The sequence below is a fragment of the Dermacentor variabilis genome, unplaced genomic scaffold, assembly GCF_050947875.1.
Source record: "Dermacentor variabilis isolate Ectoservices unplaced genomic scaffold, ASM5094787v1 scaffold_13, whole genome shotgun sequence".
NCBI lineage: Eukaryota > Metazoa > Arthropoda > Arachnida > Ixodida > Ixodidae > Dermacentor > Dermacentor variabilis.
In genome coordinates, this window is record NW_027460291.1 from 40,916,451 (window position 1) to 40,943,067 (window position 26,617).

Below are 26,617 nucleotides of genomic sequence, written 5' to 3' on the forward strand. Positions count from 1 at the left end.
CAGTGTTTCCCAAAGCCGTTACAAGGCCCGTCAGTGGCTTGCGTCATTGCCAACGACGATGAGTAATACAATGCATTTCTGGCATATCTTCCAGCGTACTGCCAAGTGGGATACCTGCAAACATGTTGGTGCAAGTTTTCTGTTCCAATCATAGCTCAAATAAACCTATACAGTAATTGCGTACGCTTATGCTCGGCCCACAGGAATACCTCCTGCGAAGCACTGGGTGGGTTCAGATGATTTGGCACTTAATTAAATGAGTGAGAAACTGATGATATTATTTAGCCGGATATCAGTCTTCGAAAAACCACCCGATATTGCTGACGCAGCAGAGATATGAGGGCAACGTGAAAAGTATCTGAGTATCGGAAGACACACAAGGCGCACAGGACATGTGCGACATCGGTTCATCGCACACTCACAAAGTCTGTGTTGTCAGCTACAAACATTACGAGTCTCTGTGCTGTTAGCTTGATGCCTGTTTCCAATTCGCTTGTAGCTAGAATTGGTGTTCATAACATGTGTTAGCAGGATTGGATCGGCGTTTTGTTGTCATCGGCGTTTTGTTTTCTTTATTCTACTGCCGCAAAGGTCATGCTTTGACAACTGTGAAGACTGTCTTGGGATTGCCGAGAGCGACAACGTAGCTCATGTCATATGATCAATAAATGCGGAGATATGCACAATGTGTATGCTAATATCTACGCATAGGCTCAAGAGCAATCTCACCAGTATACAACTCCAGTGGCTAATATCTACCGTATCTTCGTATTATCCACCGGTATGTGCGCTTGTCTACAGCGTACACGGGTTGTGCCGCCGATGAACGACTTTTGTCTGTAGTGAATCTATAGACGGCATGTAAACCTAAAGCAATAGGACTTTTAAACTATCGGCTATCTTCTTGTTCATCTCACGCCTTACCACCGTTGGCATATGGGATGTTCGCTCATGTTGAGTAAAACCTTTGGTGACGTGCCGCTCTATGGCCTTCATCGGTGGTGATATAGGAAACCGTGGAGAATAATTCGAATTGCAAAGCAGTATGCAGGGTGCTTCACCTAAATTGAGCCGAACATTAAAATATACAGACGCTACGTAGCTGGAGAGAATAAAGGTAATGTTTGCCGTCGGTTTCAAGCACTCAGTTTATTTCTTGCTTTCCCCTAATTAGGTCGTTTGTCTTAATTGAAAAGTCACAAGGAGAAAATTATAGAGCAATGCGAGAGACTCCCGCTCTTTGTGGCTCAAAATGTGCTACATAAAAGTGTTTTTCTGGGCGTAAAACAAGCTCGCGAATAGGCGCAATGTACGTGCTCGAGCGGCAGTCCCGTGGCAATATATATACATGCAGTGTGTTTCATGGAATACTTTGAAATTCTTTTTATTTTGTAAAGGTCTGTTCTTGTTGACGAGCTGGTCTACTCGCAGGGGCGGATACCACTTGCACTAAAATGTGAAACACAAAATCGACTAATTAACAAGAATCCGGTACTAAACTTTTTAGCTAACTATCTTATGGCCCATATTGCAATTTACAAATTCAAGCAGTGGATTTCGCAAGGCGGATCCACTTGGAACGCATTCTCAGGATGACACCAGTTTCGAAATGTAAATTCCCGAACTTTGCGAAAAAATGCATTGGCGTTCCAGTTACCCCTGTGCTTGAGTGCATGTAATGACGTTTTGTTAACAATTAAATGGTAGTCCTACGTAAAGTGCGGGAGTTTATATATCGAAACTTGTGTCAGCTTGAAAATTCGTTCCAAGTGGTTCCGCCTTGCGAAATCTACTGTTTGCATTTGTAAATTGCAATATGGGCAATCAGATATTTAGCCTAGCCTTAGGAGCTCCACGGCTGGAATTTGCAAATTGCAATATGTGCCATAATGTAAATACATAAAAACCTAATACGTAATTTCTTATTCGTTAGTCGATCTTGAATCTCAATTTTTTGCGCAAGTATTGTCCGCCGCTTCGAGTAGACCAGCTCATGAACTAGGATTGTGATATCTGCAACAGGCAGCTTTTAAACATATTCGAAAGTCTTCGCTGACACACCATGTATGTGGTGTGTGGCGGCGGCGGCGAACAAAGCACGTTGGCTGCATTGGTGCAGCACAAGAGAATAAACAGCACCTAAGTGAAAACATGTTCTTTCTTAGTGTCAAACTGCTCGGCTGATGTACCGTGTTTTCACGTACGTCGAGTTCATTTCTCTGTGCTATATTGATATATATATATATATATATATATATATATATATATATATATATATATATATATATATATATATATATATATATATATATGTCTGTGTGCGTGTGTGTGTGTGCACGCGAACAAGGTATAGACTCGGGATGGACAAAAAATATACACCTTATCGACTCTTGTCCATAGACACTCTATAGACTAAGAAACAATAAGGAAAAACCGAAACTGCATCGAATTTTTTCTTCAGGTAATCAGTGGGGCGGAGGCATACAAAAGGAAAAAGGATGACAACAATTTTTTCGCTAGGCTGGCTTTAGAATGGGAGTAGACAGAAATGGAAAGCTTATGAACGTTCGTCTATAGACAATTTATAAGCTTGGAGAAGTGAAAAATATTCCAGACAGTCTGTAGACAAATAATGGAAACAATAAAGACGGTGTCAACATTTGTACATAGGGAGTCTGTAGAGCAGTACCGGACAAATAGAACAAACAGCTTATCAACGTTCGTCTATAGACAATTTATAAGCTTGGAGGAGTGAAAAATATTCGAGACAGTCTACATAGAAACATTGGAAACAATAACTAAATACTGCTTCAACATTTGCCCTAAGGGAGTCTATAGAGCATCATCATCATCATCATCCTAGTTATGCCCACTGCAGGGTAAAGGCCTCTCCCATACTTCTCCAACTACCCCGGTCATGTACTAATTGTGGCCATGTTGTCCCTGCAAACTTCATTTTATCCGCCCACCTAACTTTCTGCCCCTCTCTGCTACGATTCCCTTCCCTTGGGATCCATTCCGTAACTCTTCATGACCATCGGTTATCTTCCCTCCTCATTACGTGTCCTGCCCATGCCCCCATTTCTTTTTCTTGATTTCAACTAAGATATCATTAACTCGCGTTTGTTCGCTCACCCTATCTGCTCTTTTCTTATCCCTTAACGTTAAACCTATCATTCTTCTTTCCATAGCTCGTTGCGTCGCCCTCAATTTAAGTAGAACCCTTTTCGTAAGCATCCAGGTTGCTGCCCCGTACGTGAGTACTGGTAAGACACAGCTCTTATAAACTTTTCTCTTGAGGGATAATGGCAACCTGGTGTTCAAGATCTGAGAATGCCTGCCAAACGCACCCCAGCCCATTCTTATTCTTCTGATTATTTCAGTCTCATGATCCGGATCCGCAGTCACTACCTGTCCTACGTATATGTATTCCCTTACCACTTCCTGTGCCTGACTACCTATTGTAAACTGCAATAAGTAGTCTATAGAGCAGAAGCGGACAAATAGAACAAACTGCGTATGAACTTTGGCTATATGCGATCCATAAAGCGGGAGTAGGTAAAAAGAAAAAGAAAGCTTATCGACTTAAGCCTACAGTCTACGAACACAGAATTGCCAAAAATATAGACTGTATCGACATTCGTCCATGGGATATCTATAGAGCCGAAGTAGACAAAAAGAAACAAACACCTAAGCGACTGTTTCTACAGACCCTCTACAGTGGAGGGGGCAATGCAGCAGCAGCAGCTTGAGCGTATTACCTAAACGCTTCTTCTTGTTTGCACAGCTTCTGGATTTCTCGGCTGGCTATGCCGTTCGTCACAGGCGCATGGCGTGCCCTGCACCGCTCGAACATGTGGTGATTACCGTCAATTCTTCATGGTTCAGCCCTATGGTCCAGGCGTATGGTGGGCGTGAATTTCCTGCGCACGTTCTTCCTTCTCCGATGATTCTGCGCACTCCCGTGGATGCTCCTAGCCCGGCAACTATTAAAGCAACTCCTAGCGCGGCAACAGTATTAAAGCTCCGTCGTTCCAGCGCCGCGGCAGTGGGCAATGCAGCAGCAGCAGCAGCTTCAGCATGTTGCTCGAACGCTTCTTCTTGCTTGCACAGGTACATTACGTGAACGACTAGTTCTGTATCCGATCCGATAATCGATTCCTGCTGATGCTTTGTTGCCAAGAGAGTTATTTGCGTAGTAGACTATAGACTGTAAGCAGTGGTGTGACGGCTTTGTAATCTTTCAAAACGAATCTTCTGGCATGTGCCGTTATTGAGTAGGGGTTGTCGCAGCTTTTATCTGTCCAAAGTAACATAAGTGCCTGTATCAATTATGTACTGTCTAAACGGAGTACATTTGAAACAGATATCGCTTATTTAAAAGAGCGCATGCTCATCTTCGAAACTCAACCGAGTACTTTAATGTTATTGCAAAGTGATGTAACTAATCTCAAGAAAGCAGCAACCGATTTGGAATATACGTCTCCGTTTTGGTATGTAAGGCAGATGAAATAGTAAACAGAGGTAGAAGAAACGATGAGATCGTGTACGGCCCAAATTGAGAAGGCGGGGGAATAAACGACAGTCTCTTGAATGTGATCAAGAAAAGGTGTTTTCAAGGAAACACATGGACTTACTATCAATAATATGGAAAGATGTCAACGGCTAGGAAAGAAAAATAAAAGCACGCCCCGTGCTCTTAAGGTTCTCGGACTATCGCGACAAAAGTTCAATGCTGAAAGAGCACAAGAAAGCTGGGTGAACACTTTACATAACAGAGGACATTTCTTTCAAAGTTCGTGAGATAAGAAAAAAATTATGGCAATGCTCACAAGAAGGATGTGATGAAGGCTCCAAAGTTAAAATAGTTTTCTATAAATGCAGCATAGATGGTGAAATGTTTGTCAGTGTTATCTGGAAAACGCAAATGCTGTAAGCTGAAACGATGGAGCAAAGAATGTGATAACCGTTGCCAATCGCCATTCACCATCTTAATCCTTAACTGCTGCAGCGTTGTCAACAAAGTCGAACAGCTTGAAGTTATCCTTCGCTCGCTGGACCCCGATATTTCAGTGTTGACTGAAACCTGGTTATATTATGATATGTATGATAGCCAATTTGTCCCGATAAACTACAGAATATTGGGCAAAGACTAAATATTGCGCAAAGGAGGAGGCGTAGCCATTCTTTTTAAACATGCCCTTCAAATGTTAAGAATGCCCGACACTTCGGGAGTAAAACGCTTTTTCTGCAACTTTTGTATTAACAATGTCAAATACATTCTTGGTGCCGTATACAGGCCCCTAACTCGTCGGTTAGGTACATGTACCCTCACTAAAAAAAGCAGATGGATAAAGCAATGTTAACCCGTGATAGTAACCTGCCGAATGTCGACTGGAGCACATTCCTGTAACGCTCCACCACAAATATTCGTCGTGAAATCATTGATATTGCTATAGTTTTTGGTGGATTACAGGTAGGTAAGCATTTCACTAGAAGCGACAAAGATTCCTATGCAGTTATCTGTCCATTTATTGTAGGTGCAAATATACAAGATGACGTCTCATGTATGGTCACAGACGGCATTTAAGTTCAACAAGCAGTAGTATTGTCGTTGGAATGTTCCCCTCGCAGTAAAAATGATAAGATTCAGTGTTACCCGAATTTTTCGCCTGCAGATGACGCGTCTGTAATTGATACGCGAGCATTTCATCTGGATAACTTTAAATAAAACACTGCCAGCATGTACGATGTGTTGCTTTTATTTAAAGGCATTATATTCAACTGTCTGACACAGTTTGTTCTAAAGGTTGTGAAGATTGTGGCAGGTCGGAATCCCTGGAACTCTCGCGAGGCGTTGCTCAAGCAACCCAAGCTTAAGCGGATTCAAACTTGCGCAAACCTGAAAACTTGAACAAATAATGAAAGGGTCATTGAGGAAGCGTCAAATAATTTAAAAGAAGTGATAATAAATGACAAACGGAATTGCTTTAATGGACATCTTCCTAGTTTTATGAAAACGTCTCCATGGAGTTTCTGGAGGACGATGACTCATTCTTCTTCCCTTTCCGATATGTCCATAATAGGCGGTAATAAGGTCCACGATGAGCAGGTTGTATGTGCTGCATTTAACAATCATTTTAGTTTTCTATTCACAAAGGATGAAGGTTGTCTGCCTTGTTTTTACATGGATGGGCCTTCAATTCCTGATTGTTATTTCTGAGCATGGTATATGTCACTTGCTGTTAAAAATTGCCAAAAAGAAAACCCCTGTTCAGGTGGTATGCCAAATGCGTTCTTAAAACGCTTGGCCAAGCGATATCCTTGAAAATATTGTTTAGTAAATCGCTTCAGGATGGCACGCTTCCGGATGACTCGAAAACAGCACTAATAAAACTCTTACATAAATAAGGAAACAAGAATTGCATAAAAAATATCGACCAATTTCTCTGACTTGGACAACATACAATATTTTCGAACACCTAATCTATAAGCATGTAATCGTTTTTTTTTTGATGAGCATTGCGTCTTGACGAACGCTCAACATGAATTTCTGCAGGGCTTTACCACAGACACTCAATTACTAGAATATATTCAAGATTTTGCAAAACAATAAATAGTACAAAAGAAAGCGACGCTATGTTCATGGATTTAAGTAAAGCATTCGACAATGTAACCCACTGCTAATTACCTTACAAATTAAGTTTTTTACTCACAAAAATAAGCTACTAAAATGAATACAAGCATGCCCAACCAACAGCTCTCCATAAGTTAGGATAAACGACACTTCCTCCAACTTATTACCTGTCGCTTGTGGCGTTCCCCAGGGATCCGTGCTGGGTCCTCTGTTATTCTTGCTTTATATAAATGATATTGGCAGTAATGTATCTGGCAAAATTAAAGTTTACATGGGTGACTGCACACTATACGATTGCCTTACCGGAAGATCAAGTCATGCTAAATAGGGACTTTGGCAAAATAATTCGAAGGTGCCATCAATGGTAAATGTCTGTTAACTATGAAAAGACCGTCTGTGTGATAATAACACGAACGGAAAAGCCCCTTCTCTTTTACTATTTTCCCCGGAACACTTATATTTCTGAGGTATCTCACTATACATATCTCGGCCATACACATATCTCACAATCTCCCCTGCTGAAAGCATATCATACAATAGTTCGTCCTACTTTAAAATATGCAATGATCATTCGGGACCCCTACACAAAAATAAATATAGAAAAATTAGAAAGAATTCAAATGAAAGCTTTCCGATTTATCTACAATTCTTACGGTCCAATTTGTATAACAGTTCTCCTTAAACGTTGTGCCTTCTCTTCGATTAGAGAACGAATCGTGCTTCCCGATTAAAATTCTTTCTTCAGCTAATGAGTGGCCACTATTATACTGATACCTCGCACATCTTAACACCCTTAACTGGTTAAGCTACTCGTCATAAACAGTCTCGAACAGGATACCCATTAACACTGCATAGCAATTGCTTTAAATGTTCTTATCTTACAAGAACAATAGTTGATTGAAATAAACGTCCTGATGAAGTCATTACACTAAATTCTTTATCCAGTTTTCAGGCGCACAAACATTCTTGGCTCAATCGCACATCTTTTCTTTGTTCCTTTTTTCATGCAATCTGTCCTTTTTGCATGTTGAATTGAAGCATCGGCATCATTGCTTGAATAGTATGTTTGTATGAATGTACTTGCATTTTCCCACCCTGCTAAGATCTTGTAAAAGATCCCAGTTTCTGTGAATAAATTGTCTGAAGAAATAAATAAGATGGGAGGAGGCAAAAAGAAATAGAAACCTATCGACTCGCGTCTATAGACAGACTCTAGACTATGTATCAACAGAAGAACAAATCTATAGAAAGGCAGAGTCGTCTATAGAGAGACTCTAGACTTTGTGTTAATAGAAGAACAAATCTATAGAAAGGCAGAGTCGTCTATAAGAAGTGTGTTGATTTCTATAGAGAGAACTCTTTTTTTTTAAGGGATGGTAGTAACGGGAGTAAGGATTTTTTTACGGCACGCCGGCCCCTTCTGTAGTGCTGCAACAACATTGAAATCAGTTGATAGGCTGCTTCTTTTATGCGAAAGGCTGGGGACGTCCCTTCACGCGTCGAAAGCTGCCGTCTGCGTGGCAGCTTGCGAAACAGTAATCTTTACCGGGAAACGTATGCGGGGGGCTCTACGTGCTTGGTATTGTTGTCAGGAGTGCCTTATACTCAATTAAGTGGTTCGGATGATGTTTGTATACTTGTTCTTTATTGAAACGTTCGCTGTTTGATTTGTTGTGTGCTTGATTTCAAATTATGCATGTACGGTTCGTTTTACTTAGCTGACTAATTAAAGATTCTGCCTTAAGGGGGCACGAAGCATTGCTCCCGGCCCTACACCGCCGCCGCGATCGGCCAACATTTTTGCTGCCGGATGCGGACACAGAAAATGCAGACGAATTAGAGTTTACCAGATTCGCTGTAATTATGTACGACGATTACGATATTCTCTAATGCGAAATTTGAGCTCAGCAGTATACGAGTTTTCGATTCGCGATATGCTGAGACAAAGAACTTGAGACCGAAATCACCTCACCAAGTGACAGTGGGCCAGCGCCGTCAGCGCCTTCGCAGAGGGAGGGGCAGTATGGGAACGGTGCCATGACGAGCCGCATCGGAATCAGCTGCGGAAGAAGACGACGAAGGAGGCAGCAGTGGCACGAGCACGTTCACGCGGTCGCGCCGAGGGGCGGCGACGCTCTGGCCAGGATTGGCCAACTAAGTGCTGCAGTCTCAGCGTGAGAGCCGCCGTAGCCCAATGGACAAGGCATCGGTATTCTAAACCGAGGATTGCGGGTTCGAGTCCCGCCGGCGTTGCACTTATTTTGCGTTCGGGCTTCTCGTTTTTTTTCATCTTTAATCGTCATCTGCGCCACTTAAAATTTTTAGTGAAGGAAAGCACAAATAAGAGCAGATGCCGTCTCTTACTTTTGCTACAGCCGAAATGTTGATGAAGCCTTCTACATGGCTCCTTCGGTTCTTATGTGTCCTTTGTACTGGAAGTCTCACATTTTAAAGCTTATTTTTGTACTGAATTTTTGTCATCTGCGTCGCCATGCATATTGTTGAGAGGGATAAAGTAAGCAGCATTCGCATTTTTATGAGACAACAGAGTCAATGATTGAACTGTCTCGTAAAGAAACTTCTATGTAGTTCGCCTTCGGGGAGCTAGCTTTGTTCACCTCAAACATACATGACGATTCCCGCTTCTTGCAATCTCAGAACCACTCATCTTGTTCGCCGATTCTTGTTGTCGTCGTCGTAGACCTGAGTTTTTGTAGCCCATATCCAAAGCTGAAGATTGGCGATGAATTGCGTGTTTAATTTGGGTGTATAAAAACTAGGGAAATAATAATTTGAACATCGCTACTTTTCTGAAACATTTCTCTGAAAGCGAAAAGAGAGTTGCGAAACACAGCGCAGGCATAGCTTTTTTTCATTCTCATTTTTTTCTGAATACATGTTCGATGTGCACCCCGAAAAGAAACGAGATGAGGCCTGTCGGAAATGCGCTGTGGAAGTTATTTGCAAAGAAAAAGCCCTGAAATTCACCTCACTATATAATTAGGCTGCAGACGAATGCGCTGTTCGTAAATGCTTTTTTGTTAGCCTTTTGTAGTTTTGTGACATTTTTTTCCCCGGCATTTTGGCGTGTTTAAGCAACTCTTCAAACAAAATATTCACCGGCGGTGGACTAGTTGCAATACTAGACGGTGATTACCCACACTGGCTGCTCAACACCAATAGTCCTCTTTATGGCTGCTCAGTATCAACGTAAATCATGGTGCATTTTCATTGTTACCTACATCAACTATGACGCTAAAATCAACAGTCCTGATTGATCGCTTCCCGTAAAACATTCCCTATAGTGGAAGCGATAAAGAGAGCGCGTTATCAAATCATGTAAACGACAAATCTAGACTATGCCCGAGTCGCCTACACTACATGCAGCCGGTTCGCTCTACGAAACGCGCTCACCTAATCATGAGCTATTGACGGAAAACATCCTTGCTAAAACTTAACGTTCAGTGTAGTTGTCGTGTAGTTGACGTGTGACAGACACCAAGGTAGGGGGAGACACCGCACACCGCAGAAACAAGCGTTACGTGCCTGACGCTGCCGTTGAGAATTGAAAATGACGTGGAAACATGGCGCGCCGCCGTTGCGTGGTACTAAAATCTCGCAAGCTGCCACCCAGGGTGACGAGGGTGCGAGTGCCATTTTCCGAAAAGTCCGAGTGCCCTTTTCCTTTTCATTACAGGGGCTCTCTCTCTCTCTGCGCGCCATGAGCGCGATATGGGTTGCTTTTCTTTTCCATTTTTTTCTGTTTATTTTTCATGGATAAAGGAAAGGCATTGCTGCGTTGTATTACAAACGCTGTGGGCTATCGTATGGAAATGAAACGCACACTTTGATGAGTTCAGTGTTTCCCAAAGCCGTTACAAGGCCCGTCAGTGGCTTGCGTCATTGCCAACGACGATGAGTAATACAATGCATTTCTGGCATATCTTCCAGCGTACTGCCAAGTGGGATACCTGCACACATGTTGGTGCAAGTTTTCTGTTCCAATCATAGCTCAAATAAACCTATACAGTAATTGCGTACGCTTATGCTCGGCCCACAGGAATACCTCCTGCGAAGCACTGGGTGGGTTCAGATGATTTGGCACTTAATTAAATGAGTGAGAAACTGATGACATTATTTAGCCGGATATCAGTCTACGAAAAACCACCCGATATTGCTGACGCAGCAGAGATATGAGGGCAACGTAAAAAGTATCTGAGTATCGGAAGACACACAAGGCGCACAGGACATGTGCGACATCGGTTCATCGCACACTCACAAAGTCTGTGTTGTCAGCTACAAATATTACGAGTCTCTGTGCTGTTAGCTTGATGCCTGTTTCCAATTCGCTTGTAGCTAGAATTGGTGTTCATAACATGCGTTAGAAGGATTGGATCGGCGTTTTGTTTTCTTTATTCTACTGCCGCAAAGGTCATGCTTTGACAACTGTGAAGACTGTCTTGGGATTGCCGAGAGCGACTACGTGGCTCATGTCATATGATCAATAAATGCGGAGATATGCACAATGTGTATGCTAAAATCTACGCATAGGCTCAAAAGCAATCTCACCAGTATACAACTCCAGTGGCTAATATCTACCGTATCTCCGTATTATCCACCGGTATGTGCGCTTGTCTACAGCGTACACGGGTTGTGCCGCCGATGAACGACTTTTGTCTGTAGTGAATCTATAGACGGCATGTAAACCTAAAGCAATAGGACTTTTACACTATCGGCTATCTTCTTGTTCATCTCACGCCTTACCACCGTTGGTATATGGGATGTTCGCTCATGTTGAGTAAAACCTTTGGTGACGTGCCGCTCTATGGCCTTCATCGGTGGTGATATAGGAAACCGTGGAGAATAATTCGAATTGCAAAGCAGTATGCAGGGTGCTTCACCTAAATTGAGCCGAACATTAAAATATACAGACGCTACGTAGCTGGAGAGAACAAAGGTAATGTTTGCCGTCGGTTTCAAGCACTCAGTTTATTTCTTGCTTTCCCCTAATTAGGTCATTTGTCTTAATTGAAAAGTCACAAGGAGAAAATTATAGAGCAATGCGAGAGACTCCCGCTCTTTGTGGCTCAAAATGTGCTACATAAAAGTGTTTTTCTGGGCGTAAAACAAGCTCGCGAATAGGCGCAATGTACGTGCTCGAGCGGCAGTCCCGTGGCAATATATATACATGCAGTGTGTTTCATGGAATACTTTGAAATTCTTTTTATTTTGTAAAGGTCTGTTCTTGTTGACGAGCTGGTCTACTCGCAGGGGCGGATACCACTTGCACTAAAATCTGAAACACAAAATCGACTAATTAACAAGAATCCGGTACTAAACTTTTTAGCTAACTATCTTATGGCCCATATTGCAATTTACAAATTCAAGCAGTGGATTTCGCAAGGCGGATCCACTTGGAACGCATTATCAGGATGACACCAGTTTCGAAATGTAAATTCCCGAACTTTGCGAAAAAATGCATTGGCGTTCCAGTTACCCCTGTGCTTGAGTGCATGTAATGACGTTTTGTTAACAATTAAATGGTAGTCCTACGTAAAGTGCGGGAGTTTATATATCGAAACTTGTGTCAGCTAGAAAATTCGTTCCAAGTGGTTCCCCCTTGCGAAATCTACTGTTTGCATTTGTAAATTGCAATATGGGCAATCAGATATTTAGCCTAGCCTTAGGAGCTCCACGGCTGGAATTTGCAAATTGCAATATGTGCCATAATGTAAATACATAAAAACTTAATACGTAATTTCTTATTCGTTAGTCGATCTTGAATCTCAATTTTTTGCGCAAGTATTGTCCGCCGCTTCGAGTAGACCAGCTCATGAACTAGGATTGTGATATCTGCAACAGGCAGCTTTTAAACATATTCGAAAGTCTTCGCTGACACACCATGTATGTGGTGTGTGGCGGCGGCGGCGAACAAAGCACGTTGGCTGCGTTGGTGCAGCACAAGAGAATAAACAGCACCTAAGTGAAAACATGTTCTTTCTTAGTGTCAAACTGCTCGGCTGATGTACCGTGTTTTCACGTACGTCGAGTTCATTTCTCTGTGCTATATTGATATATATATATATATATATATATATATATATATATATATATATATATATATATATATATATATATATATATATATATATATATATATATATATATATATATATATATATATGTCTGTGTGCGTGTGTGTGTGTGTGCACGCGAACAAGGTATAGACTCGGGATGGACAAAAAATATACACCTTATCGACTCTTGTCCATAGACACTCTATAGACTAAGAAACAATAAGGAAAAACCGAAACTGCATCGAATTTTTTCTTCAGGTAATCAGTGGGGCGGAGGCATACAAAAGGAAAAAGGATGACAACAATTTTTTCGCTAGGCTGGCTTTAGAATGGGAGTAGACAGAAATGGAAAGCTTATGAACGTTCGTCTATAGACAATTTATAAGCTTGGAGAAGTGAAAAATATTCCAGACAGTCTGTAGACAAATAATGGAAACAATAAAGACGGTGTCAACATTTGTACATAGGGAGTCTATAGAGCAGTACCGGACAAATAGAACAAACAGCTTATCAACGTTCGTCTATAGACAATTTATAAGCTTGGAGGAGTGAAAAATATTCGAGACAGTCTACATAGAAACATTGGAAACAATAACTAAATACTGCTTCAACATTTGCCCTAAGGGAGTCTATAGAGCATCATCATCATCATCATCATCATCCTAGTTATGCCCACTGCAGGGCAAAGGCCTCTCCCATATTTCTCCAACTACCCCGGTCATGTACTAATTGTGGCCATGTTGTCCCTGCAAACTTCATTTTATCCGCCCACCTAACTTTCTGCCCCTCTCTGCTACGATTCCCTTCCCTTGGGATCCATTCCGTAACTCTTCATGACCATCGGTTATCTTCCCTCCTCATTACGTGTCCTGCCCATGCCCCCATTTCTTTTTCTTGATTTCAACTAAGATATCATTAACTCGCGTTTGTTCCCTCACCCTATCTGCTCTTTTCTTATCCCTTAACGTTAAACCTATCATTCTTCTTTCCATAGCTCGTTGTGTCGCCCTCAATTTAAGTAGAACCCTTTTCGTAAGCATCCAGGTTGCTGCCCCGTACGTGAGTACTGGTAAGACACAGCTCTTATAAACTTTTCTCTTGAGGGATAATGGCAACCTGGTGTTCAAGATCTGAGAATGCCTGCCAAACGCACCCCAGCCCATTCTTATTCTTCTGATTATTTCAGTCTCATGATCCGGATCCGCAGTCACTACCTGTCCTACGTAGATGTATTCCCTTACCACTTCCTGTGCCTGACTACCTATTGTAAACTGCAATAGGTAGTCTATAGAGCAGAAGCGGACAAATAGAACAAACTGCTTATGAACTTTGGCTATATGCGATCCATAAAGCGGGAGTAGGTAAAAAGAAAAAGAAAGCTTATCGACTTAAGCCTACAGTCTACGAACACAGAATTGCCAAAAATATAGACTGTATCGACATTCGTCCATGGGATATCTATAGAGCCGAAGTAGACAAAAAGAAACAAACACCTAAGCGACTGTTTCTACAGACCCTCTACAGTGGAGGGGGCAATGCAGCAGCAGCAGCTTGAACATATTACCTAAACGCTTCTTCTTGTTTGCACAGCTTCTGGATTTCTCGGCTGGCCATGCCGTTCGTCACAGGCGCATGGCGTGCCCTGGACCGCTCGAACATGTGGTGATTACCGTCAATTCTTCATGGTTCAGCCCTATGGTCCAGGCGTATGGTGGGCGTGAATTTCCTGCGCACGTTCTTCCTTCTCTGATGATTCTGCGCACTCCCGTGGATGCTCCTAGCCCGGCAACTATTAAAGCAACTCCTAGCGCGGCAACAGTATTAAAGCTCCGTCGTTCCAGCGCCGCGGCAGTGGGCAATGCAGCAGCAGCAGCAGCTTCAGCATGTTGCTCGAACGCTTCTTCTTGCTTGCACAGGTACATTACGTGAACGACTAGTTCTGTATCCGATCCGATAATCGGTTCCTGCTGATGCTTTGTTGCCAAGAGAGTTATTTGCGTAGTAGACTATAGACTGTAAGCAGTGGTGTGACGGCTTTGTAATCTTTCAAAACGAATCTTCTGGCATGTGCCGTTATTGAGTAGGGGTTGTCGCAGCTTTTATCTGTCCAAAGTAACATAAGTGCCTGTATCAATTATGTACTGTCTAAACGGAGTACATTTGAAACAGATATCGCTTATTTAAAAGAGCGCATGCTCATCTTCGAAACTCAACCGAGTACTTTAATGTTATTGCAAAGTGATGTAACTAATCTCAAGAAAGCAGCAACCGATTTGGAATATACGTCTCCGTTTTGGTATGTAAGGCAGATGAAATAGTAAACAGAGGTAGAAGAAACGATGAGATCGTGTACGGCCCAAATTGAGAAGGCGGGGGAATAAACGACAGTCTCTTGAATGTGATCAAGAAAAGGTGTTTTCAAGGAAACACATGGACTTACTATCAATAATATGGAAAGATGTCAACGGCTAGGAAAGAAAAATAAAAGCACGCCCCGTGCTCTTAAGGTTCTCGGACTATCGCGACAAAAGTTCAATGCTGAAAGAGCACAAGAAAGCTGGGAGAACACTTTACATAACAGAGGACATTTCTTTCAAAGTTCGTGAGATAAGAAAAAAATTATGGCAATGCTCACAAGAAGGATGTGATGAAGGCTCCAAAGTTAAAATAGTTTTCTATAAATGCAGCATAGATGGTGAAATGTTTGTCAGTGTTATCTGGAAAACGCAAATGCTGTAAGCTGAAACGATGGAGCAAAGAATGTGATAACCGTTGCCAATCGCCATTCACCATCTTAATCCTTAACTGCTGCAGCGTTGTCAACAAAGTCGAACAGCTTGAAGTTATCCTTCGCTCGCTGGACCCCGATATTTCAGTGTTGACTGAAACCTGGTTATATTATGATATGTATGATAGCCAATTTGTCCCGATAAACTACAGAATATTGGGCAAAGACTAAATATTGCGCAAAGGAGGAGGCGTAGCCATTCTTTTTAAACATGCCCTTCAAATGTTAAGAATGCCCGACACTTCGGGAGTAAAACGCTTTTTCTGCAACTTTTGTATTAACAATGTCAAATACATTCTTGGTGCCGTATACAGGCCCCTAACTCGTCGGTTAGGTACATGTACCCTCACTAAAAAAAGCAGATGGATAAAGCAATGTTAACCCGTGATAGTAACCTGCCGAATGTCGACTGGAGCACATTCCTGTAACGCTCCACCACAAATATTCGTCGTGAAATCATTGATATTGCTATAGTTTTTGGTGGATTACAGGTAGGTAAGCATTTCACTAGAAGCGACAAAGATTCCTATGCAGTTATCTCTCCATTTATTGTAGGTGCAAATATACAAGATGACGTCTCATGTATGGTCACAGACGGCATTTAAGTTCAACAAGCAGTAGTATTGTCGTTGGAATGTTCCCCTCGCAGTAAAAATGATAAGATTCAGTGTTACCCGAATTTTTCGCCTGCAGATGACGCGTCTGTAATTGATACGCGAGCATTTCATCTGGATAACATTAAATAAAACACTGCCAGCATGTACGATGTGTTGCTTTTATTTAAAGGCATTATATTCAACTGTCTGCCACAGTTTGTTCTAAAGGTTGTGAAGATTGTGGCAGGTCGGAATCCCTGGAACTCTCGCGAGGCCTTGCTCAAGCAACCCAAGCTTAAGCGGATTCAAACTTGCGCAAACCTGAAAACTTGAACAAATAATGAAAGGGTCATTGAGGAAGCGTCAAATAATTTAAAAGAAGTGATAATAAATGACAAACGGAATTGCTTTAATGGACATCTTCCTAGTTTTATGAAAACGTCTCCATGGAGTTTCTGGAGGACGATGACTCATTCTTCTTCCCTTTCCGATATGTCCATAATAGGCGGTAATAAGGTCCACGATGAGCAGGTTGTATGTGCTGCATTTAACAATCATTTTAGTTTTCTATTCACAAAGGATGAAGGTTGTCTGCCTTGTTTTTACATGGATGGGCCTTCAATTCCTGATTGTTATTTCTGAGCATGGTATATGTCACTTGCTGTTAAAAATTGCCAAAAAGAAAACCCCTGTTCAGGTGGTATGCCAAATGCCTTCTTAAAACGCTTGGCCAAGCGATATCCTTGAAAATATTGTTTAGTAAATCGCTTCAGGATGGCACGCTTCCGGATGACTCGAAAACAGCACTAATAAAACTCTTACATAAATAAGGAAACAAGAATTGCATAAAAAATATCGACCAATTTCTCTGACTTGGACAACATACAATATTTTCGAACACCTAATCTATAAGCATGTAATCGTTTTTTTTTTGATGAGCATTGCGTCTTGACGAACGCTCAACATGAATTTCTGCAGGGCTTTACCACAGACACTCAATTACTAGAATATATTCAAGATTTTGCAAAACAATAAATAGTACAAAAGAAAGCGACGCTATGTTCATGGATTTAAGTAAAGCATTCGACAATGTAACCCACTGCTAATTACCTTACAAATTAAGTTTTTTACTCACAAAAATAAGCTACTAAAATGAATACAAGCATGCCCAACCAACAGCTCCCCATAAGTTAGGATAAACGACACTTCCTCCAACTTATTACCTGTCGCTTGTGGCGTTCCCCAGGGATCCGTGCTGGGTCCTCTGTTATTCTTGCTTTATATAAATGATATTGGCAGTAATGTATCTGGCAAAATTAAAGTTTACATGGGTGACTGCACACTATACGATGAAATTGCCTTACCGGAAGATCAAGTCATGCTAAATAGCGACTTTGGCAAAATAATTCGAAGATGCCATCAATGGTAAATGTCTGTTAACTATGAAAAGACCGTCTGTGTGATAATAACACGAAGGGAAAAGCCCCTTCTCTTTTACTATTTTCCCCGGAACACTTATATTTCTGAGGTATCTCAGTATACATATCTCGGCCATACACATATCTCACAATCTCCCCTGCTGAAAGCATATCATACAATAGTTCGTCCTACTTTAAAATATGCAATGATCATTCGGGACCCCTACACAAAAATAAATATAGAAAAATTAGAAAGAATTCAAATGAAAGCTTTCCGATTTATCTACAATTCTTATGGTCCAATTTGTATAACAGTTCTCCTTAAACGTTGTGCCTTCTCTTCGATTAGAGAACGAATCGTGCTTCCCGATTAAAATTCTTTCTTCAGCTAATGAGTGGCCACTATTATACTGATACCTCGCACATCTTAACACCCTTAACTGGTTAAGCTACTCGTCATAAACAGTCTCGAACAGGAAACCCATTAACACTGCGTAGCAATTGCTTCAAATGTTCTTATCTTACAAGAACAATAGTTGATTGAAATAAACGTCCTGATGAAGTCATTACACTAAATTCTTTATTTAGTTTTCAGGCGCACAAACATTCTTGGCTCAATCGCACATCTTTTCTTTGTTCCTTTTTTCATGCAATCTGTCCTTTTTGCATGTTGAATTGAAGCATCGGCATCATTGCTTGAATAGTATGTTTGTATGAATGTACTTGCATTTTCCCACCCTGCTAAGATCTTGTAAAAGATCCCAGTATCTGTGAATAAATTGTCTGAAGAAATAAATAAGATGGGAGGAGGCAAAAAGAAATAGAAACCTATCGACTCGCGTCTATAGACAGACTCTAGACTGTGTATCAACAGAAGAACAAATCTATAGAAAGGCAGAGTCGTCTATAGAGAGACTCTAGACTTTGTGTTAATAGAAGAACAAATCTATAGAAAGGCAGAGTCGTCTATAAGAAGTGTGTTGATTTCTATAGAGAGAACTCTTTCTTTTAAGGGATGGTAGTAACGGGAGTAAGGATTTTTTTACGGCACGCCGGCCCCTTCTATAGTGCTGCAACAACATTGAAATCAGTTGATAGGCTGCTTCTTTTATGCGAAAGGCTGGGGACGTCCCTCCACACGTCGAAAGCTGCCGTCTGCGTGGCAGCTTGCGAAACAGTAATCTTTACCGGGAAACGTATGCGGGGGGCTCTACGTGCTTGGTATTGTTGTCAGGAGTGCCTTATACTCAATTAAGTGGTTCGGATGATGTTTGTATACTTGTTCTTTATTGAAACGTTCGCTGTTTGATTTGTTGTGTGCTTGATTTCAAATTATGCATGTACGGTTCGTTTTACTTAGCTGACTAATTAAAGATTCTGCCTTAAGGGGGCACGAAGCATTGCTCCCGGCCCTACAACGCCGCCGCGATCGGCCAACATTTTTGCTGCCGGATGCGGACACAGAAAATGCAGACGAATTAGAGTTTACCAGATTCGCTGTAATTATGTACGACGATTACGATATTCTCTAATGCGAAATTTGAGCTCAGCAGTATACGAGTTTTCGATTCGCGATATGCTGAGACAAAGAACTTGAGACCGAAATCACCTCACCAAGTGACAGTGGGCCAGCGCCGTCAGCGCCTTCGCAGAGGGAGGGGCAGTATGGGAACGGTGCCATGACGAGCCGCATCGGAATCAGCTGCGGAAGAAGACGACGAAGGAGGCAGCAGTGGCACGAGCACGTTCACGCGGTTGCGCCGAGGGGCGGCGACGCTCTGGCCAGGATTGGCCAACTAAGTGCTGCAGTCAAAGCGTGAGAGCCGCCGTAGCCCAATGGACAAGGCATCGGTATTCTAAACCGAGGATTGCGGGTTCGAGTCCCGCCGGCGTTGCACTTATTTTGCGTTCGGGCTTCTCGTTTTTTTTCATCTTTAATCGTCATCTGCGCCACTTAAAATTTTTAGTGAAGCAAGGCACAAATAAGAGCAGATGCCGTCTCTTACTTTTGCTACAGCCGAAATGTTGATGAAGCCTTCTACATGGCTCCTTCGGTTCTTATGTGTCCTTTGTACTGGAAGTCTCACATTTTAAAGCTTATTTTTGTACTGAATTTTTGTCATCTGCGTCGCCATGCATATTGTTGAGAGGGATAAAGTAAGCAGCATTCGCATTTTTATGAGACAACAGAGTCAATGATTGAACTGTCTCGTAAAGAAACTTCTATGTAGTTCGCCTTCGGGGAGCTAGCTTTGTTCACCTCAAACATACATGACGATTCCCGCTTCTTGCAATCTCAGAACCACTCATCTTGTTCGCCGATTCTTGTTGTCGTCGTCGTAGCCCTGAGTTTTTGTAGCCCATATCCAAAGCTGAAGATTGGCGATGAATTGCGTGTTTAATTTGGGTGTATAAAAACTAGGGAAATAATAATTTGAACATCGCTACTTTTCTGAAACATTTCTCTGAAAGCGTAAAGAGAGTTGCGAAACACAGCGCAGGCATAGCTTTTTTTCATTCTCATTTTTTTCTGAATACATGTTCGATGTGCACCCCGAAAAGAAACGAGATGAGGCCTGTCGGAAATGCGCTGTGGAAGTTATTTGCAAAGAAAAAGCCCTGAAATTCACCTCACTATATAATTAGGCTGCAGACGAATGCGCTGTTCGTAAATGCTTTTTTGTTAGCCTTTTGTAGTTTTGTGACATTTTTTTCCCCGGCATTTTGGCGTGTTTAAGCAACTCTTCAAACAAAATATTCACCGGCGGTGGACTAGTTGCAATACTAGACGGTGATTACCCACACTGGCTGCTCAACACCAATAGTCCTCTTTATGGCTGCTCAGTATCAACGTAAATCATGGTGCATTTTCATTGTTACCTACATCAACTATGACGCTAAAATCAACAGTCCTGATTGATCGCTTCCCGTAAAACATTCCCTATAGTGGAAGCGATAAAGAGAGCGCGTTATCAAATCATGTAAACGACAAATCTAGACTATGCCCGAGTCGCCTACACTACATGCAGCCGGTTCGCTCTACGAAACGCGCTCACCTAATCATGAGCTATTGACGGAAAACATCCTTGCTAAAACTTAACGTTCAGTGTAGTTGTCGTGTAGTTGACGTGTGACAGACACCAAGGTAGGGGGAGACACCGCACACCGCAGAAACAAGCGTTACGTGCCTGGCGCTGCCGTTGAAAATTGAAAATGACGTGGAAACATGGCGCGCCGCCGTTGCGTGGCACTAAAATCTCGCAAGCTGCCACCCAGGGTGACGAGGGTGCGAGTGCCATTTTCCGAAAAGTCCGAGTGCCCTTTTCCTTTTCATTACAGGGGCTCTCTCTCTCTCTGCGCGCCATGAGCGCGAAATGGGTTGCTTTTCTTTTCCATTTTTTCTGTTTATTTTTCATGGATAAAGGAAAGGCATTGCTGCGTTGTATTACAAACGCTGTGGGCTATCGTATGGAAATGAAACGCACACTTTGATGAGTTCAGTGTTTCCCAAAGCCGTTACAAGGCCCGTCAGTGGCTTGCGTCATTGCCAACGACGATGAGTAATACAATGCATTTCTGGCATATCTTCCAGCGTACTGCCAAGTGGGATACCTGCACACATGTTGGTGCAAGTTTTCTGTTCCAATCATAGCTCAAATAAACCTATACAGTAATTGCGTACGCTTATGCTCGGCCCACAGGAATACCTCCTGCGAAGCACTGGGTGGGTTCAGATGATTTGGCACTTAATTAAATGAGTGAGAAACTGATGACATTATTTAGCCGGATATCAGTCTACGAAAAACCACCCGATATTGCTGACGCAGCAGAGATATGAGGGCAACGTGAAAAGTATCTGAGTATCGGAAGACACACAAGGCGCACAGGACATGTGCGACATCGGTTCATCGCACACTCACAAAGTCTGTGTTGTCAGCTACAAACATTACGAGTCTCTGTGCTGTTAGCTTGATGCCTGTTTCCAATTCGCTTGTAGCTAGAATTGGTGTTCATAACATGCGTTACAAGGATTGGATCGGCGTTTTGTTTTCTTTATTCTACTGCCGCAAAGGTCATGCTTTGACAACTGTGAAGACTGTCTTGGGATTGCCGAGAGCGACTACGTGGCTCATGTCATATGATCAATAAATGCGGAGATATGCACAATGTGTATGCTAAAATCTACGCATAGGCTCAAAAGCAATCTCACCAGTATACAACTCCAGTGGCTAATATCTACCGTATCTCCGTATTATCCACCGGTATGTGCGCTTGTCTACAGCGTACACGGGTTGTGCCGCCGATGAACGACTTTTGTCTGTAGTGAATCTATAGACGGCATGTAAACCTAAAGCAATAGGACTTTTACACTATCGGCTATCTTCTTGTTCATCTCACGCCTTACCACCGTTGGTATATGGGATGTTCGCTCATGTTGAGTAAAACCTTTGGTGACGTGCCGCTCTATGGCCTTCATCGGTGGTGATATAGGAAACCGTGGAGAATAATTCGAATTGCAAAGCAGTATGCAGGGTGCTTCACCTAAATTGAGCCGAACATTAAAATATACAGACGCTACGTAGCTGGAGAGAACAAAGGTAATGTTTGCCGTCGGTTTCAAGCACTCAGTTTATTTCTTGCTTTCCCCTAATTAGGTCATTTGTCTTAATTGAAAAGTCACAAGGAGAAAATTATAGAGCAATGCGAGAGACTCCCGCTCTTTGTGGCTCAAAATGTGCTACATAAAAGTGTTTTTCTGGGCGTAAAACAAGCTCGCGAATAGGCGCAATGTACGTGCTCGAGCGGCAGTCCCGTGGCAATATATATACATGCAGTGTGTTTCATGGAATACTTTGAAATTCTTTTTATTTTGTAAAGGTCTGTTCTTGTTGACGAGCTGGTCTACTCGCAGGGGCGGATACCACTTGCACTAAAATCTGAAACACAAAATCGACTAATTAACATGGATCCGGTACTAAACTTTTTAGCTAACTATCTTATGGCCCATATTGCAATTTACAAATTCAAGCAGTGGATTTCGCAAGGCGGATCCACTTGGAACGCATTCTCAGGATGACACCAGTTTCGAAATGTAAATTCCCGAACTTTGCGAAAAAATGCATTGGCGTTCCAGTTACCCCTGTGCTTGAGTGCATGTAATGACGTTTTGTTAACAATTAAATGGTAGTCCTACGTAAAGTGCGGGAGTTTATATATCGAAACTTGTGTCAGCTTGAAAATTCGTTCCAAGTGGTTCCGCCTTGCGAAATCTACTGTTTGCATTTGTAAATTGCAATATGGGCAATCAGATATTTAGCCTAGCCTTAGGAGCTCCACGGCTGGAATTTGCAAATTGCAATATGTGCCATAATGTAAATACATAAAAACTTAATACGTAATTTCTTATTCGTTAGTCGATCTTGAATCTCAATTTTTTGCGCAAGTATTGTCCGCCGCTTCGAGTAGACCAGCTCATGAACTAGGATTGTGATATCTGCAACAGGCAGCTTTTAAACATATTCGAAAGTCTTCGCTGACACACCATGTATGTGGTGTGTGGCGGCGGCGGCGAACAAAGCACGTTGGCTGCGTTGGTGCAGCACAAGAGAATAAACAGCACCTAAGTGAAAACATGTTCTTTCTTAGTGTCAAACTGCTCGGCTGATGTACCGTGTTTTCACGTACGTCGAGTTCATTTCTCTGTGCTATATTGATATATATATATATATATATATATGTCTGTGTGCGTGTGTGTGTGTGTGCACGCGAACAAGGTATAGACTCGGGATGGACAAAAAATATACACCTTATCGACTCTTGTCCATAGACACCCTATAGACTAAGAAACAATAAGGAAAAACCGAAACTGCATCGAATTTTTTCTTCAGGTAATCAGTGGGGCGGAGGCATACAAAAGGAAAAAGGATGACAACAATTTTTTCGCTAGGCTGGCTTTAGAATGGGAGTAGACAGAAATGGAAAGCTTATGAACGTTCGTCTATAGACAATTTATAAGCTTGGAGAAGTGAAAAATATTCCAGACAGTCTGTAGACAAATAATGGAAACAATAAAGACGGTGTCAACATTTGTACATAGGGAGTCTATACAGCAGTACCGGACAAATAGAACAAACAGCTTATCAACGTTCGTCTATAGACAATTTATAAGCTTGGAGGAGTGAAAAATATTCGAGACAGTCTACATAGAAACATTGGAAACAATAACTAAATACTGCTTCAACATTTGCCCTAAGGGAGTCTATAGAGCATCATCATCATCATCATCCTAGTTATGCCCACTGCAGGGCAAAGGCCTCTCCCATACTTCTCCAACTACCCCGGTCATGTACTAATTGTGGCCATGTTGTACCTGCAAACTTCATTTTATCCGCCCACCTAACTTTCTGCCCCTCTCTGCTACGATTCCCTTCCCTTGGGATCCATTCCGTAACTCTTCATGACCATCGGTTATCTTCCCTCCTCATTACGTGTCCTGCCCATGCCCCCATTTCTTTTTCTTGATTTCAACTAAGATATCATTAACTCGCGTTTGTTCCCTCACCCTATCTGCTCTTTTCTTATCCCTTAACGTTAAACCTATCATTCTTCTTTCCAAAGCTCGTTGCGTCGCCCTCAATTTAAGTAGAACCCTTTTCGTAAGCATCCAGGTTGCTGCCCCGTACGTGAGTACTGATAAGACACAGCTCTTATAAACTTTTCTCTTGATGGATAACGGCAACCTGGTGTTCAAGATCTGAGAATGCCTGCCAAACGCACCCCAGCCCATTCTTATTCTTCTGATTATTTCAGTCTCATGATCCGGATCCGCAGTCACTACCTGTCCTACGTAGATGTATTCCCTTACCACTTCCTGTGCCTGACTACCTATTGTAAACTGCAATAAGTAGTCTATAGAGCAGAAGCGGACAAATAGAACAAACTGCTTATGAACTTTGGCTATATGCGATCCATAAAGCGGGAGTAGGTAAAAAGAAAAAGAAAGCTTATCGACTTAAGCCTACAGTCTACGAACACAGAATTGCCAAAAATATAGACTGTATCGACATTCGTCCATGGGATATCTATAGAGCCGAAGTAGACAAAAAGAAACAAACACCTACGCGACTGTTTCTACAGACCCTCTACAGTGGAGGGGGCGATGCAGCAGCAGGAGCTTGAACATATTACCTAAACGCTTCTTCTTGTTTGCCCAGCTTCTGGATTTCTTAGCTGGCCATGCCGTTCGTCACAGGCGCATGGCGTGCCCTGCACCGCTCGAACATGTGGTGATTACCGTCAATTCTTCATGGTTCAGCCCTATGGTCCAGGCGTATGGTGGGCGTGAATTTCCTGCGCACGTTCTTCCTTCTCTGATGATTCTGCGCACTCCCGTGGATGCTCCTAGCCCGGCAACTATTAAAGCAACTCCTAGCGCGGCAACAGTATTAAAGCTCCGTCGTTCCAGCGCCGCGGCAGTGGGCAATGCAGCAGCAGCAGCAGCTTCAGCATGTTGCTCGAACGCTTCTTCTTGCTTGCACAGGTACATTACGTGAACGACTAGTTCTGTATCCGATTCGATAATCGATTCCTGCTGATGCTTTGTTGCCAAGAGAGTTATTTGCGTAGTAGACTATAGACTGTAAGCAGTGGTGTGACAGCTTTGTAACCTTTCAAAACGAATCTTCTGGCATGTGCCGTTATTGAGTAGGGGTTGTCGCAGCTTTTATCTGTCCAAAGTAACATAAGTGCCTGTATCAATTATGTACTGTCTAAACGGAGTACATTTGAAACAGATATCGCTTATTTAAAAGAGCGCATGCTCATCTTCGAAACTCAACCGAGTACTTTAATGTTTTTGCAAAGTGATGTAACTAATCTCAAGAAAGCAGCAACCGATTTGGAATATACGTCTCCGTTTTGGTATGTAAGGCAGATGAAATAGTAAACAGAGGTAGAAGAAACGATGAGATCGTGTACGGCCCAAATTGAGAAGGCGGGGGAATAAACGACAGTCTCTTGAATGTGATCAAGAAAAGGTGTTTTCAAGGAAACACATGGACTTACTATCAATAATATGGAAAGATGTCAACGGCTAGGAAAGAAAAATAAAAGCACGCCCCGTGCTCTTAAGGTTCTCGGACTATCGCGACAAAAGTTCAATGCTGAAAGAGCACAAGAAAGCTGGGAGAACACTTTACATAACAGAGGACATTTCTTTCAAAGTTCGTGAGATAAGAAAAAAATTATGGTAATGCTCACAAGAAGGATGTGATGAAGGCTCCAAAGTTAAAATAGTTTTCTATAAATGCAGCATAGATGGTGAAATGTTTGTCAGTGTTATCTGGAAAACGCAAATGCTGTAAGCTGAAACGATGGAGCAAAGAATGTGATAACCGTTGCCAATCGCCATTCACCATCTTAATCCTTAACTGCTGCAGCGTTGTCAACAAAGTCGAACAGCTTGAAGTTATCCTTCGCTCGCTGGACCCCGATATTTGAGTGTTGACTGAAACCTGGTTATATTATGATATGTATGATAGCCAATTTGTCCCGATAAACTACAGAATATTGGGCAAAGACTAAATATTGCGCAAAGGAGGAGGCGTAGCCATTCTTTTTAAACATGCCCTTCAAATGCTAAGAATGCCCGACACTTCGGGAGTAAAACGCTTTTTCTGCAACTTTTGTATTAACAATGTCAAATACATTCTTGGTGCCGTATACAGGCCCCTAACTCGTCGGTTAGGTACATGTACCCTCACTAAAAAAAGCAGATGGATAAAGCAATGTTAACCCGTGATAGTAACCTGCCGAATGTCGACTGGAGCACATTCCTGTAACGCTCCACCACAAATATTCTTCGTGAAATCATTGATATTGCTATAGTTTTTGGTGGATTACAGGTAGGTAAGCATTTCACTAGAAGCGACAAAGATTCCTATGCAGTTATCTGTCCATTTATTGTAGGTGCAAATATACAAGATGACGTCTCATGTATGGTCACAGACGGCATTTAAGTTCAACAAGCAGTAGTATTGTCGTTGGAATGTTCCCCTCGCAGTAAAAATGATAAGATTCAGTGTTACCCGAATTTTTCGCCT

At 42.2% G+C, this 26,617-nt stretch overlaps 2 non-coding genes and 1 pseudogene across 2 annotated transcripts; 2 read left to right on the forward strand and 1 right to left on the reverse strand.

Annotated features, from left to right (window-relative positions):
• Positions 1-26,617, reverse strand: part of LOC142566651 (uncharacterized) — a 55,346-nt pseudogene that overhangs the window by 11,753 nt on the left and 16,976 nt on the right.
• Positions 8,818-8,892, forward strand: TRNAR-UCU (transfer RNA arginine (anticodon UCU)). Its single transcript has one exon. It is a non-coding gene; the product is annotated as a tRNA-Arg (tRNA).
• TRNAR-UCU (transfer RNA arginine (anticodon UCU)) lies at positions 19,339-19,413 on the forward strand. The gene has a single exon. It is a non-coding gene; the product is annotated as a tRNA-Arg (tRNA).